At 44.4% G+C, this 13936-nt stretch overlaps 1 protein-coding gene across 3 annotated transcripts in view; it reads left to right on the forward strand.

Moving 5' to 3' along the window:
* The window catches only part of MOB3B (MOB kinase activator 3B), a 189077-nt gene that overhangs the window by 48899 nt on the left and 126242 nt on the right, over positions 1–13936 (forward strand). The window lies entirely within an intron of this gene.

Here is a 13936-nt window from a genome sequence, read left to right on the forward strand (position 1 = left end):
CCGAGGCCTTTCAAAGCTGAAATAAATCAGGGCTCCTTGGCCATCCTGCCACGGTCTGTCAGGTTTTGTCTTTTTCTAGAAGCCACGCTGGGTTATGGCAAATTTGGGGAGACCAGCCGAGGACCAGCTCATTGTGTAATCTCTCAATTTCTCCAGTGTGGGAACAGCCATCTTACGACTGAAAATATAAGTATTTGCACATGGTGTATCTTTGCCCGTTATGTGAGGGTCTGCATTTGAGATTGCTGAAGTGGCTCAGATGGGTTGTGTTTTTTTACTATGGCCACCGTACTTGTCTTTGTGAAACTCCGTATTTTTCCATCTTCAACTATATTAAACCTTTGACCTTTTTTTAATTGAATAAAGTTGATGGAAGAAATGTTTGTGGTTAAATGCTTATCAGCGTTTTTATAGATTCCTACACCTCCTTCTAAAAGGAACTTGAGTCATCTGGCACTTACATAAAATCAGGCACTCTCTCCACTCTGGGAGCTGCTTGCTCTGTGTGTGTGTGTGTGTGTGTGTGTGTAATAAAATGCAATTTAAGGAGAGAGTAGGAGGCAACGCACACCTGTTTTGGTCTCTTGCTGGGCGGGTGCTGTTTTCCTAGGAATGGTGTCTGTGTTCCTGTTTTTTCTGTTCTTTCTTAGAACAAATAGAGGAAATCTCTAATGGAGGCTTTCTCAGCAAGGCTTATTGATGAATGTATAATCTTAAATGAAAAAGAAGTCAGTAATGTGGCTTCCTGGACTCTGTGCTTGGACCAAAAATAAAGCAAGTCCTCACCGCAGGGGTTTGGCTCAGCCCAGTGCCCGCGGAGGCAGTTGTTTGCCACGCTTTGCTTGAGCAGTACACGTCTCTGGGCAGAATTCCCCAGGCGCCTGGGGGCTGGTAAGGGCCTTTTTTTCCTGTAGCTTTCTTTGTTTTTAAGAAGAGTGGTGTCACCCTCACTTGTCATTAAAGAATAGTGTGGGAATAATAAATAAAACTACTCAAAGACAACAAGAGGAAAAACAAAAACCACTACCCTAAATGAATGAAAAAGTTGACACCCATCACGCTTTTGTGGGTAACCGTTTCCATGCAAGTCAATCTAGAAACTCTGAGAAGATTTACTCTTTGGTTTTTTTTATTGTCTTCTATTTTTAACATTTTTGGCAAGTCTACACATTGTGGTTACATAAGAAAATCAGAATGAAGATATTTGGTATTAAAAATGCACCCCTTGACCCAGGATGAGTTTTTCTGGCACTGCTGTGAGAAAGCTTGAGTTCCCATCATAGAATAATAGGTAGGCTCGTCCAATCAGCACAGGCTTTGTGGCCAGCAGCTCCGTGTGGCTCCTTGAGGAGCCTTCTAAATCCGGCTCCTGTTTTTCTAAAAGGCTCCTCTGCCTCGTGGCTGGAGGGGGGTTTTGGTGCATTAGACCTGGGGAGGGAAAGAAAGCTCCTACTGTTCCTAATGCTCAGGGTGTGGCCAAGGTGGGTCAGCCTCTTCAATAACCACTGATTCTACTGAGTGCCTGTAGTGTGTCAGACCCTCTGCTGGACTCTTTTCACTTACTGTCTTTTTTATTATTATTATTACTTTATTTTCCAATTATAGTTGACACACAATATTATATTGGTTTCGGGTGTATGACAGTGATTAGCTATTTGTATACCTTATGGAGTGATCATTCTGATACATCCAGTACCCATACATAGTTATTACACTATTATTGACTATTTTCCCTGTGCTGTACTTTACATCCCTGTGACTATTTTTATAACTGTTCTTTTGTATTTCCTTAATCCCTTCACCTTTCTCACCCTTCCCCCAACCCTTCTTCCATCTGACGGCCATCAGTTCGTTCCCTGTATCTGAGAGTTTGTTTCTGTTTTGTTTGTTTGCCTACTGTCTTATTCTACCATCACCACAATCCTGTAAGGCATAATTAACTACGAGTGTTTTTATAAAGGAGGGAAAGTAGAAAGCCTGTGGAGTCCCCTGTCCAGAAGGGGGGACACATGTACAAATGAATAAGTTCAGGAAAGCATTATGTGAATGATAGGAATGAAAAGCTAATACTTATTACAAACTTACCTTGTGCCTGGTGCTGTGTCAAATGCGTTATTTGGATAATGTCATTTAATTCTCACAACGACACTACAAAATAGATCATTTTATCATCTCCGTTTTATAAAAGAGGAAACTAAAGTTTAACAGTGTTACATAATAAGCTCAAGAGACTGCAGCTCTGAAAATGATAGACCTGGTGTCAAACCCAGGCAGCCTGATCTCAGACTCACTTAACCACCAGCGTGAACAATACAGAGGCCAACAGACACCGAAGGCAGCAGGTGGCGAACGAGCCAGCTCCCCATCGGTGGCTCGGCAGGTAGACCGGTCAGGGGAAGGGCCACTCTCAGGTCTCCAGCGTGATTCAGGTTTGTCTTCCTTTCCCCTGAGGATTTTCTGTCATTCTTTCTGCTGGAAATTCAGCTCTCCCGAGGACCTTGTTTCTATCTGCGTGTTCTCCTCAGTAAACGACTGCTGGCCCACAGACCCCTGGATGTGCCAGGCCCAGAGCGTGAGACCCCTGTTTCAGGGAGTTCTTAAATGGTGGCCTGCATTAGGATCAATCACCTACCTCTGAAGGTGAGGTTGGGACCCGAGGGGGCAGCATTTTAAACAAGCATCCGGTCCATCTTGGTTTTCCCGTCTTGATGAGGCAGGTCCAGGGACAGCTTGAAAGTTGATCAGTGGCCAGATGGTCCAGGGTGAGGAGGGGTCGTATCTTTTGCTTCAGCAGCCAGCCACCTCTAGCAGAGACTCCAGAGCTCAAAAGAAGAAAAATGAGAGAAACAGAACAAGTGGGAGGCAGAGCTGGGGGAAGAGCACAGAACTCAAGAAGAGCAGGCAAAACCCGATCCATGGGTTTAAGAGGCAAGGGTTCAATATGAGCGCTGTACGAATGAATAGGAACAGCCAGATTAGGGAAGGGTCCGGAGAGAAGGCGCAGGGGTGGGCTGAACCCTCACCAAGGGGCAGTCCTGCGCTGCGTGAAGCCTGCTCCCGTGGGCCTGCAGGGGCTGCCTGTTGGGTGAGTGGGCCCTCATTATAAATGGGCCAGAAGGGGGGTGGGGCATGAGAATAACATGATTCCAGCTGCTTGGGTACAGAGGAAGGGTTATAAATTCAGAACTTTGGAGCAAAGGAAACACAGGAGTGACTTCCTAGCAGCATGGTCAGGAGAGGCTGCTTAGAGGTGGTGGCAGCTCTGCAGACCTTGAAGGCTGAAGGATGGTGGCCAGTGGTGGGTGAGGAAAGGGCCAGTCACTGGCAAGTGCAGTGGGCATTGGGAGTCCATGAGTTGTCTGACTGCTAGAGCCAAACCGCAGGTCCTCAGAGGGGTCTCCGTGGTTGTTGGGAGGCGGTAGACTAAGAGTGAGGGTCCTTCTCCCTGCTTCAACCGCAGAAGAGAGAACTTTTATCAATTTTTATGTAATTGAATCCTGCATAAGAGTTCATTTGGGTAGGGGGAAAAACGTTATGTTGCTTTTATTTTTAAAAAGGCTTAAAAACTACCCGGGGGATGAAAAAACTGTATGTATACAGTTTGTGTTGAAAGAGATAGTTGAGCTGAGGGCAGTTTGAAGGGCAGGTAGGTGTGAGGTTTGCTTAAGCATCTGATAGATTCACAGGTTTGTGGAGGGAACACTGCCCCGGAGGTTGAGGCTTTGCTACCAGCTCCAGTCTGGGCTGTGGGCCTCACCTCACTTTTCTGAGCATTAGGTGTGGCTGTGTCTGTTTTTGTATTTTATACATGGAGAGGTTGGATTGAATTGAGTGGTTTTCTAGGGTTCTTCCTGCTATAAAAGGCTATCAGGCATGTTCTCGCCATAGGCCTCCCCCTCGGTCACATGAGGGTGGGTGGCGAGAGGAAAATGAACTTCATGGTATTGTGCAGGGTGACTGAGGAACACGGGTCAGGGGCCAGGTAGGCTGCTGACACGTCCCGGTGTGAAGGGGTGCAAAGGGAATGAGGGTGGATGCGGCAGAGGCAAAAGCTTGGGGATGGGCAGCAAACTCACAGAAGTAGCGTTTGCAGTAAAGGAGATGATGTGATACATTTCTTGTCATATTAGAGAGAGAAAAAATTCCCAAGCTGAATGACTTCCTTTCATTATTTTTCCTTTGAGGCATATTTTTAAAACTTATTCTTAAAAAAAAAAAAAAAGCACAGCACAGCAGTAGAGGCCTTTGCAGCACCATGCAAAGATGTTCCAGAGATCTATCATGAATTTTCAAACATTCTTTTAAAGCCGGGCTTGCTTCTAAAGGAGCTGACTTTTCAGTGAATGCTGGAAAAGGAAACGTGTGAGCTGTTTGGATTGGCCGGGAAGCACGTGTCAGTGGTTGCTGTTGATCTTTGCCTGGTGTCTCTGTTTTCTGAGGTTTCTTTTGTCGATTGTGTCCCATCATGATTCCAGGAGCATGGCCTGCTCAGCTGGAGGAGGAACTGTTATCTGTGTGGTATTTGATTAGAAATGATTTAGATACATGGTTCTACCACAGAACATAAGCTCCTATTTGTGCTGGGCCCTAGGTTAGGCATTAGTGCTGCAGTGAAGTCTCGGGTGCGAGCTGGCCCTCACAGGCTGGTGGAGTAGAGACAAGGGCAGAAATGCGGCGTAGTGTGGGGTCATGATGTGAGTGTGGAGCTCACAGATGCATTGTCGTGTGGGGTCACGGTGTGAGCGTGAGAGAGAAGCACATCTGAGGTGCAGGCGTCACCAGCCAGGAACGACCAGCCATCCCTTCTTTCTTCCCCCCTTCTTTCTCTACCTCTCTCCCCTGACTCTACCAGAGTTTTGAAGTTAAACCAGCAATAAGCTTGAGACAATGAGGCTGGGTGAGGGAGAGACCTTATCGGGCGCAAGTGTTTAGATCCCCCATGGAGAGAGCACGGGCCCTGGACAGTAGCCACCCGCAGAGTGTGGGGTGCCAACCCTGACGCTTGCTGACTCGTGGAATGTTTCGGAGCAACTCAGAGGAGGCTGTTCATTCGCACGGCGCCTGTGGCTGGGCAGTAACGGGGTTGTCTCTCTTGTCTGAGAAAGTTCTTGAAAAGACTGTGCGTGCCTGATAGGTAGACGCAGAACTTCTGCAGATAAGTAGGTTGTGCTTTAGCTAATGTCATAATGAAGGTCTTCCAAAAAACGGCTAACTTTGATTAGGATGGGAGCCTCTAAGAGGGCCTCCAATAAACAACACGACTCCTCTCTACATGGCTTCGGAAGGAGTTGACTGAAGCAACAGAAACTGGTCATCCTGCTGCTTATAGAAGCCAGGCTGGAGGACATCGCTCTAGGTCTGCTGGCCCAGTGAGTGGTGCTGAGTCTAAAAGCTACATTTACCCACCTTTTCGCACGTCGAGCTGGATGGAGCAGGCCTCCTCCCTTCAGAAAGCTGGGGAAGAGCCAGTAGCACACTCCTGGAGGGCAGGCTCCGGGAGGTATAGCTTGCAGCTGAGCATGCCAGGCTGGTTGTTCTCAAATTCACCAATTAAGTGAATTAGTTCCTCCCCCTCCCCCATGACAACATTAGTGAAAGGCCAGAGAAAGGCCGGTCTGGTACTCAGGGAAAATCCTTCCTCTTAAAAACCAGGAGTGAGGAAATGGAGTTGTCCTCTAAAAGTTTCAAGCTTTTATACATTTTGAGGGTCAGGTGCTCAGGTCTTGTGGGAAAGAAGTCAAAGAACAGACCAGGTATGGTTGGGATCCCTACTGACCATGAAGCTAGTTAATAATATGAGAAATAATATGGTAAATGAGAAATCAGGATTGATAAATACAGCACTGACATTTGCCCATCTCTACTTATCCCACTCATGCCCCAAACACGCTGTGATATTCGTATTAATACCCTCATTTAACTGAAGAAGAAATTGCAACAGGGATAATATTTTAGCCCAGAGGGTAACTAGTTAAGGGCAGAGTCTAGGCTCAAAAGGTAGGGCTCTCCCCAGTCCTCCAGGTGGCACCTCGTTTACAATTACTTGTTTGGTTCTATTTTATTTCAAACCTCTTTTGTAGTTGCTGTGGGCATGTTCAGGAGTGTAGAGAGGATAGCATCATTAATTATTTGCCTCAGTGTTATCCTCTTGTCCATCTGTTTTCACCTCAGCAGACTGAAAAGCTCCCAGGTAGATGGTTGTCTCTTCTCTCTTGAGAGTTTCTGGGGATGCAACCTTAATCCTCCAGCCAGATAACTAATCACAAAGTTATTCTTGTTATCAGAACACAGAGATCACAGCTGGCTTATAACCTAAAATCTTGTATTAAATGTAAAGCATTTCAAAATTTAGAATAAGAACTTTTATACTTTATTCTAAAAAGTGTTTGCCCTGGTATAGCAAAATTCCTGAGATAATATTGCAGTAGATTTTATTACATGAAAAATTATTGGAATTCCCTCACAATGTTAAGCTAAGTGAGTTATAGATATTGAGGAATATTGACTCTCCATCAGGTTATTTAGATTAATGCTATTTCCTTTTGTGCGAGCATGAGACGTCCACCCAAGTGGAGCAAGAAGGAAGTGCTGATTTTATTCTTTGCTCCTAACCAGGGCTGCGTCACTACCCCTTCCTCCTGCCCTACCTCTTGCTAATAAGCACACATTTGCATGGAAACGAAGTCTTTTCATTACTCCTATCATTTCTTGGGGTCACGTCAAAAGTTGTAGTTCTGTTTGTTGCTCATCACCGTGTTAATAACTATGTAATAGTTTTCCATTTACAAAGTTCTTTCCCGGGCAGTGTCTCTTTAAATTTTCACAGTAACCTTGAGAAATAAGTTCCATTATCTTTGCAGTAGTCAAAACTGAGATGCATAAAGGGTTTCTTGTCCAAAGACATTGCCAGTTAGAGTCATGGCCAGAACCTGAACCCAGGTCATCTGACTAGATCACAAAGGTTCAAGAAACACGTGTCTTTGCAAGTGGCATGGGACTGTGTACTAGGTCTATGTTTCTCCCATCCCCTTCTCCAACCCCCTCAGATGTGCCCTAGAAGTTTCCCTGGTGTGTGTGTGTGAACTACGCAACTGTCTGAAGAGGCGGCCTTAATTGGGGTGTGAAGAGTTTTGGAGTCAGTTTGGCTACTTAATCTTCCTGTTTCTCAAGTGTCCCTACGTGTAAAATGGGGGAAATAATAATGCCTAACTCATTGGGTTGTTGTGAAAATTAAAATAAATAGCAAAATAAATGTGAGTTATTGTTCCTGTTACGTAATTAAGTTGAATAGAATTTTAAGCATTCTAAGATTCTAGGCGGCTGCTTGGCCTCTCAATAATCTGACTATTGAAACTTGCATCATAATGTGATTGTAATTACTCAGTGCCCACTATGTTCCAAACATTTTCCAGATACCCTCTTGCATTTTCACAGCAACCCCGCAGTTGCTGTGCTCTTAGCTACTTGGCTATATTGCTTCTAAATGTTGCCTGCAGTTGGTGTCAATATTACCCACCACCCCCAAGTTTAAAACAGTGCCCTTTTGAAAATTAAGACTGTGTTTTCTAATTTTCAGTTTTCTAGCCCATTTTGTACTCTCCACTCCCCTTCAACAATCTCTTGCAGTGGTTCCAGATGTCATATATAAGTTCCCATAGTGCCAGGGATAAAAATTTTCCAGTCGCTAAGATTCAAATTCACTTAGAGTGGCTAAGATTAAATAAGTGTCTTGACAGTTACAGGAACCAACTTCTTAAATCTGAATATTTTTTCTTTAAAGCAAGCCTTTTCCAAGAAAGAATTGGCATACCCTGTCTCAAAGAGGAAAGAAATGGTCATTGACAGTGACCTTTATCCCAGTACCAGGTGGAGGTTCTGAGTGACGTCACATTAGCTATATACACCTGTGCTTGAAAAAGTAAAAGTACATTCTTTCTGCCTTAATCTTTTTTTTAATTTCAGCTATTATATTAGCTCTATCTATAGTTCCTTCCCCAGCCTCCATTCTCTTAGCTCCACCTGCCTTAGGTATCATGTTCTCAAATCATGTCTTTTTTTTTTAACCACAAAAATATTTTCTAGCTAGTCCAGAGATCTGGAAGTAATAAAGTAAGTGGTAAATGACTCGGAGTTTTTAATTCTTTGGAAAATTTATTAAAACAATTAGTACGTCTTTCATAAATTATAAGTGGGTCAACTGAGCATTTATCTTATAATAATTTTACCTTTACTATTTATTTTTAAAACTGTGGTAAGATTGGCTCAATCTTGCCCAGGCGTGGACCAAAGGTTTGCCATCTTCCTCATTACTGGGCATGCGAGCCGGTCCCTGCTGGCTCAGGAAGGCCTTTATTTAAGAGATCTTTATTCCCTTTAAGAAAACATATTTTAAAAAATCGGCAGAACATGAATACATAGTGAATGAAACCGCACCAAGTAAATCCCACCCTTTTCTGTCTTCTACGTTTCCCCAGCCCTGCGTGTCTTCTTCTGAACGGCGACGCTTTGGGCGTGTGGGACAGACTCACCGTGGGCCTGGGCTGCAAGCACCTGTGCACTGAGCAGCCCCTCCTGTTGCTGCTGCTGCAGTGTGCACAGCCCCACACGATGCTTTTATCTCTGGAATATTTACTCCTATTTTAACGCTAAAGTGATCTCCTAAATAAATAAACAGACGAAACCATGAGAATGCAACTTGAATGGACGTTGAAGAACTAGAAAGTGGTGGGGGAGTGAAGGACATGTGACAGACTCCTGTAGGGCTGCACCTCTTTGCCTGGACTTGCTTTGTGTTCTGAAATAACATGGACTTTCGAAAGCTCTTCAATCATGCCTGTCTTTGAGTATTAAAAGGAAGCGCAGCCCGGCTGGGCGTGGCTCGGCCTTTGAGCATCGACCTAGGATCCAGGTGATCAGGGTTCGATTCCCATTCAGGGCAAATGCCTGGGTTGCAGGCCCGATCCCCAGTCAGGGCCATGCAGGAGGCAACCGATCAATGCCTCTCTCATCATTGATGTTTCTATCTCTCTCTCTCCCTCTCCTTTCCTATCTCTGAAATCAATAAAGATATATATTTTTTTTTAAAAAAAAGAAGCAATATTTCTGCTAACTAATCTAAAATGCAACAAGATGGCAGCTCAAAGTTGAGGAGGCAGATTAGTTGGACAACAGCAAGGACAGAAAAGCAAGGCTGCTTCTCAGGCAGGAATCTCCAATTCAGGGATTGCCTAGTGAGCAAAGATGACACCTAACGAAACAATACGTAGGCAAGAGTGAAACAATACGTAAATGTTGATAGAAGCACATTTTTAGGCACATCCTTTATTGGAGCCTGGGAAGGTCAGATGATGTTCATTTTATTCACACCTACATACTCCTTTAAAATAAAAACCTAATATACTTTTATTCAATATTTCGGGCATGAGAAGAAGGTTCCATGGACTATTCCAGCCATAAAGAGAAAAATATAGAGGGAAGTTGGGAAATCAGACTAGTAGGTCTTCAGTTCTGAAGAGCTGGAATTTTAGGTGACAGTGGAAGGCAATAGCCCATTTGATAGAGACATTGGACAGATGTCTAGATCTTTCAGGAAGGGACCCTTCACAGCAGCCCAGCAGCTGGTAATATCCAAGTTCAGCGAGCTGGCAGAGAGTTTACAGGTGGAGATGGAGCCCCCGGAAAACTAAAGACAGGAGGTCCAATTTGATTTCATGTCTGTGGTTTTCCTCTTGTACAAAGGGTTCTCCAGTCACTGTCATTTACACATTCATTCAGCAAGTACTTGGCGAAGTTGGCTCTGTGCCAGGCACCAGCCTAGCTCCTGGGGCCTCAGCAATGACGACGACACGGTGCCTTCCTCTTGTGGGATACTTCTGGGGCATTTGTCTTATGGCCTTCCTGTAATGAATTGCCCTGCCAGCTGGTCCTGCCAGGAGGAATCCTTCATCCCGCAGATGAGATATTAACCTCTTTGTCCCCAACTAATATCAGCATCAGTCCCTCTTCTCCCTGTCCTGCCCACCCTCCTGTGGCTCTCAGGATTGAACGGGAGATTTGTTTTATTCCTGCCTTATCCTTGGCAAGGACTCTGATTTTTTAACTAATAAGGCAGATCACATCAATAGGAAAAGGAAGAACTTCCCTTGCCAGCATTGCTTAGTTACCTTGTCAACATTCCCTTACAGCCGGGCTGAATTCTCTCTGCATATTTTTATAGTGCACATCATATTTTATTGCTATAATTGATCTATTAAGCAGAAAATATGGAGAACACATGGGGCTCCTGTCAATGTTATGCTGTTTATTTGGATTTCCATTTTTCTCTTTCTGAAGACCTCACCCCTTATCATCTTTTTTCATCCCTAACCTGGGTAATACTGTGAAGGAATCACATCACTATTTATATTGGTGCATTTAACTCTGTAGCTTGAAAAGCCAAAGCCAAGAAACTGACCTCAAAAATAGATGTCAAATTGTAGACTTTTCAATGGCAGGGACCAAGTTTTCAGTACCTCTGTATCCTTTGTGCTTTAGCCCCATGTCTGGCATGTAAAAAGGCCTTCAGTAAATGTTTATTGGTTTAAAGAGCCATTGGTTTCACGTATTTATTGAGAGCTAGCATCGTAGTGGGTGCTGCTCATAACATAGAATTTGCTTATAGTTTCTACCCAGGGGGCAAAACTTATGACTTGTTCTTTTCTTCCTGGAGGTGACAGGACAGAGAATAATGATGTGTTGTTGCCACCACAACATTTTATTTAGCCCAAGTAGTTTTTCTGCATGAGGCTGCAGTAGCAGTACCAGCAGTGCTTTCCATCTGTTATTTATGAAAGGTATTCACTGGGAACCTCCTAGCTTCTGGGTGCTACGCAGTCCAAATCAACAGAGATCAAAAGACCCGGTCATTGTCACCATCTGCCAAGGCCATTGTATTCAAAACAGTGAGTCTCTTTCTCAAACACACATGCAAACTCAGCTGAAGACAGTTTGTGATGCCAACAACACAACAAATGGAAGTTTATTTAATCCCCCCTTTACCCCGCCAGTCAGGCACCCCTTCAGCCTAGTGTTCCTCAAAGCATATACTTCTCCTTAGATTGTATGAAAATGCAGACTTAGATCTACTAAGTCTGGGAGGAGGCCCGAGAGTCTGCATTTTTAATGAGATCTCTTAGGTCAGGCTTTGATAGTTAAAACGTCATCCATGGACCAGTAAATTGGGCTTGTTAGAAATGCAGACTCTTAGGTGCCATCTCAGACCTACTGGATCAGAACCTGGATTTTAACAAGATCCCACATTCACACTGAGAAGCACTGAACCATTTGTTATGCCTACAATATAAATTATAGGCCGGGGCCCCGATGGTGCTTTGGCTTGGAAAATAAGGCCAGGTAGATTTCCGGTCCCCATTTCCATTTCAAAACTCTTGGGTACCCACCCCAGCGCAGCACCTGGCACTCGGATAAAGGCACAGGCAGATGCCTCTTTGGTTAGTCATCCAGGGGCGTGATGAATTTGTTCTCCATCCTGGATTGCCATTGGCCCGCCGACCAGCCTTACCCCCTCTCCAGAGAGCTTCATTCTAGACAAAAGGTTTGGCTGAAAGAGACGTCTCACGTCTGAGCATGTCAGAAAGATAACACGTTTGGAACAAGCCCTGGGGGATCAGTTTTCTCATCTGCGAAGTGGAGACAGCAGTGAGGACCAGCCTCTCGGGGCTTTGCAACAGGGACTCGCTATGACTGTTCTGTCTTATTCACACGCTCTCATCAGAGATGCCAGCGGCACTTGAGAGCCTGGCATGGTGTGGAGGCAGGTTTGCATACTAGTGCCCGTGGAGGCAGACACCCCAGGCATCAGGCCGTGGGGAAACGGCAGTTAGTGACAGCCAGGGTCATGTGCGGAGCAAAGATTGCTCTGAGGACCCTGGAACCGATGGCACCCTCATGATCAAAAAACAGAACAAGTCTTATTTGCTGGACGCATGAGGGGGTGGCTGTTGGGTTGTTGCTGCTTTATTGTCAGCAGCTAAGTGTTTGTAATACAGAAGGACCATTGTCTCTTTTAAAAGAAAAAACAAAACAAAAAAACAAGGCTCACCATCCTTTCCTTGTCTTCCCAACCTCTAACTCATATTTTTATTTTGCAAATACTGTTTAAAGGCCCTCAGTTTTCTTAAGCCTCTTTTCAGATAGGCCACGCCCTTGGAAGGTGTAGTTGTGAAGAGATTACCCTTTATTTTTCTAGAATTTCAGAGTTTGTGTGCTGATATTCTTCCTGATGACACCCCGTGACGTACCCAGGGGTGTGATTTCAGTCTTGGGCAGAGAGTGTCATGTTACCTGCTTTTCCACGTGGGTTTTTTGGTGGGGGGGTGTGTATGCTCAGTGCCATTCGAGGAAGGGGAAAAACACAGCATCATGTGGAATTTCAGGGAAAACCTAATGGGGGGGGGAGGGAAGAAGTGAGTAGGCAGAGTGGAAGGGAGTGGCCGGGGGGCTTTTTGCTGAATGGCCAGCAGTTCTGAACCAGGAGCAGAGTCTGTGAGAGGAAATCGGAACGCCTCAGCTGTTTGTTTTGTTTTGTTTTGTTTGAGGATTGTTTTCTTTTGCCTGAATAACTAAGGTTGAATAAGTCACCAAGCCATGTTTGAGCACAGAATGATAGAAGCCCTTCTAAGAAGGGAAAGAGCGCTACAGTCCATCTTAAGGTGTTTTACTCCAAGTCCAGATTTCATGATGGGGCCTCTGAATCTGGCCACGGCCTTGGCTCATTTTGCTAGAACTTGACCCATGAGTTGATTAGTTTATCTCCTCTGTGTTTCTAGGACACAGGACACAGTCTTTACCTCCAGCCAGTCTATACTTGTGATCTCTGGGGAGTGTGTATATGGAAGCTTCATGTAAAGGAACTTCATGAATCAGCAAGAAAGACAGGTTGAAGGGCATCACTTTTTAGAATATAAGACCGTGTGGAAAGAGCATTTGCTAGGAGTGAAGAAACTGGATTTCAATCCTAACCATGCCCCCTACTAGCTATGGGACCTTGTTAGTCAAGTAATTTTACCTCTTGGAAACCCAGAGATAATGATACCAGCTACAAATCTGCTATGCCTACTGTAAGTCTACTATAAACCAGCAGAATTTTGTAAGTGTCAAATGGAGAAGAGAGCATTGAGGTGTTAAAGGCTGTGCTGTCCAATATGGTAGCCACTAGCCATATGTAGCTATTTGAATTTAATTAAAATGAAATAAAAGGAAAAATTCAGTTCCTCAGTCACACCAGTCACATTTTTAAGTGCTTAATAGCCACATGTGGCTTGTGGGTACCATATTGGACAAAGATACAGAACATTTGCATTATCACAGAAAATTTATGGGACAGCTCTGCCTTGAAGTGCTATCTAGGATGTGATATTAAGGACATAAAAGATGCCAGATTTTAGGGGGGATAAATACTGTCATAGTTAAGGATTCTTGGCAACAAACAGGACCTACTCAAGTTAGCTGAAGTAAAAAAGGGACTTAATTTATTAATTCAGGAAAAACTTATGGTTCCCAAGTCCTGGAATCATAGCTAGGCTTTAAAAGGAATTAGAAGCAGTTCCTAGAATATTATCAGGAACTAAGGGAGTCACTGTCTCCTTCTACTGTCTCTTTTTCTCTCATCTTCTTCCTGTGGTCACTTGTGTGCTTGTCTCTGTGTTTCTGTATGTCGATGGCTTCTCCCATCTCCTCTTCTTCCTCTCTTTCTGCTTCCGTCATCCCTCCCCTCTCTGCAGACCAGCTTTCTCAACCACACTATACATGGTCCAAATAGGCTCAACTAGACCTGGTTCACATCACTTCTCAGGGATAATGTATGACAAAGGCTGGCTCCTGATTCTAGATTCCCAGGAGGAATATTCTTATTAGCCACCTTGGTGTGACAACCACC

Source organism: Miniopterus natalensis, chromosome 12, assembly GCF_054644295.1.
Source record: "Miniopterus natalensis isolate mMinNat1 chromosome 12, mMinNat1.hap1, whole genome shotgun sequence".
NCBI lineage: Eukaryota > Metazoa > Chordata > Mammalia > Chiroptera > Miniopteridae > Miniopterus > Miniopterus natalensis.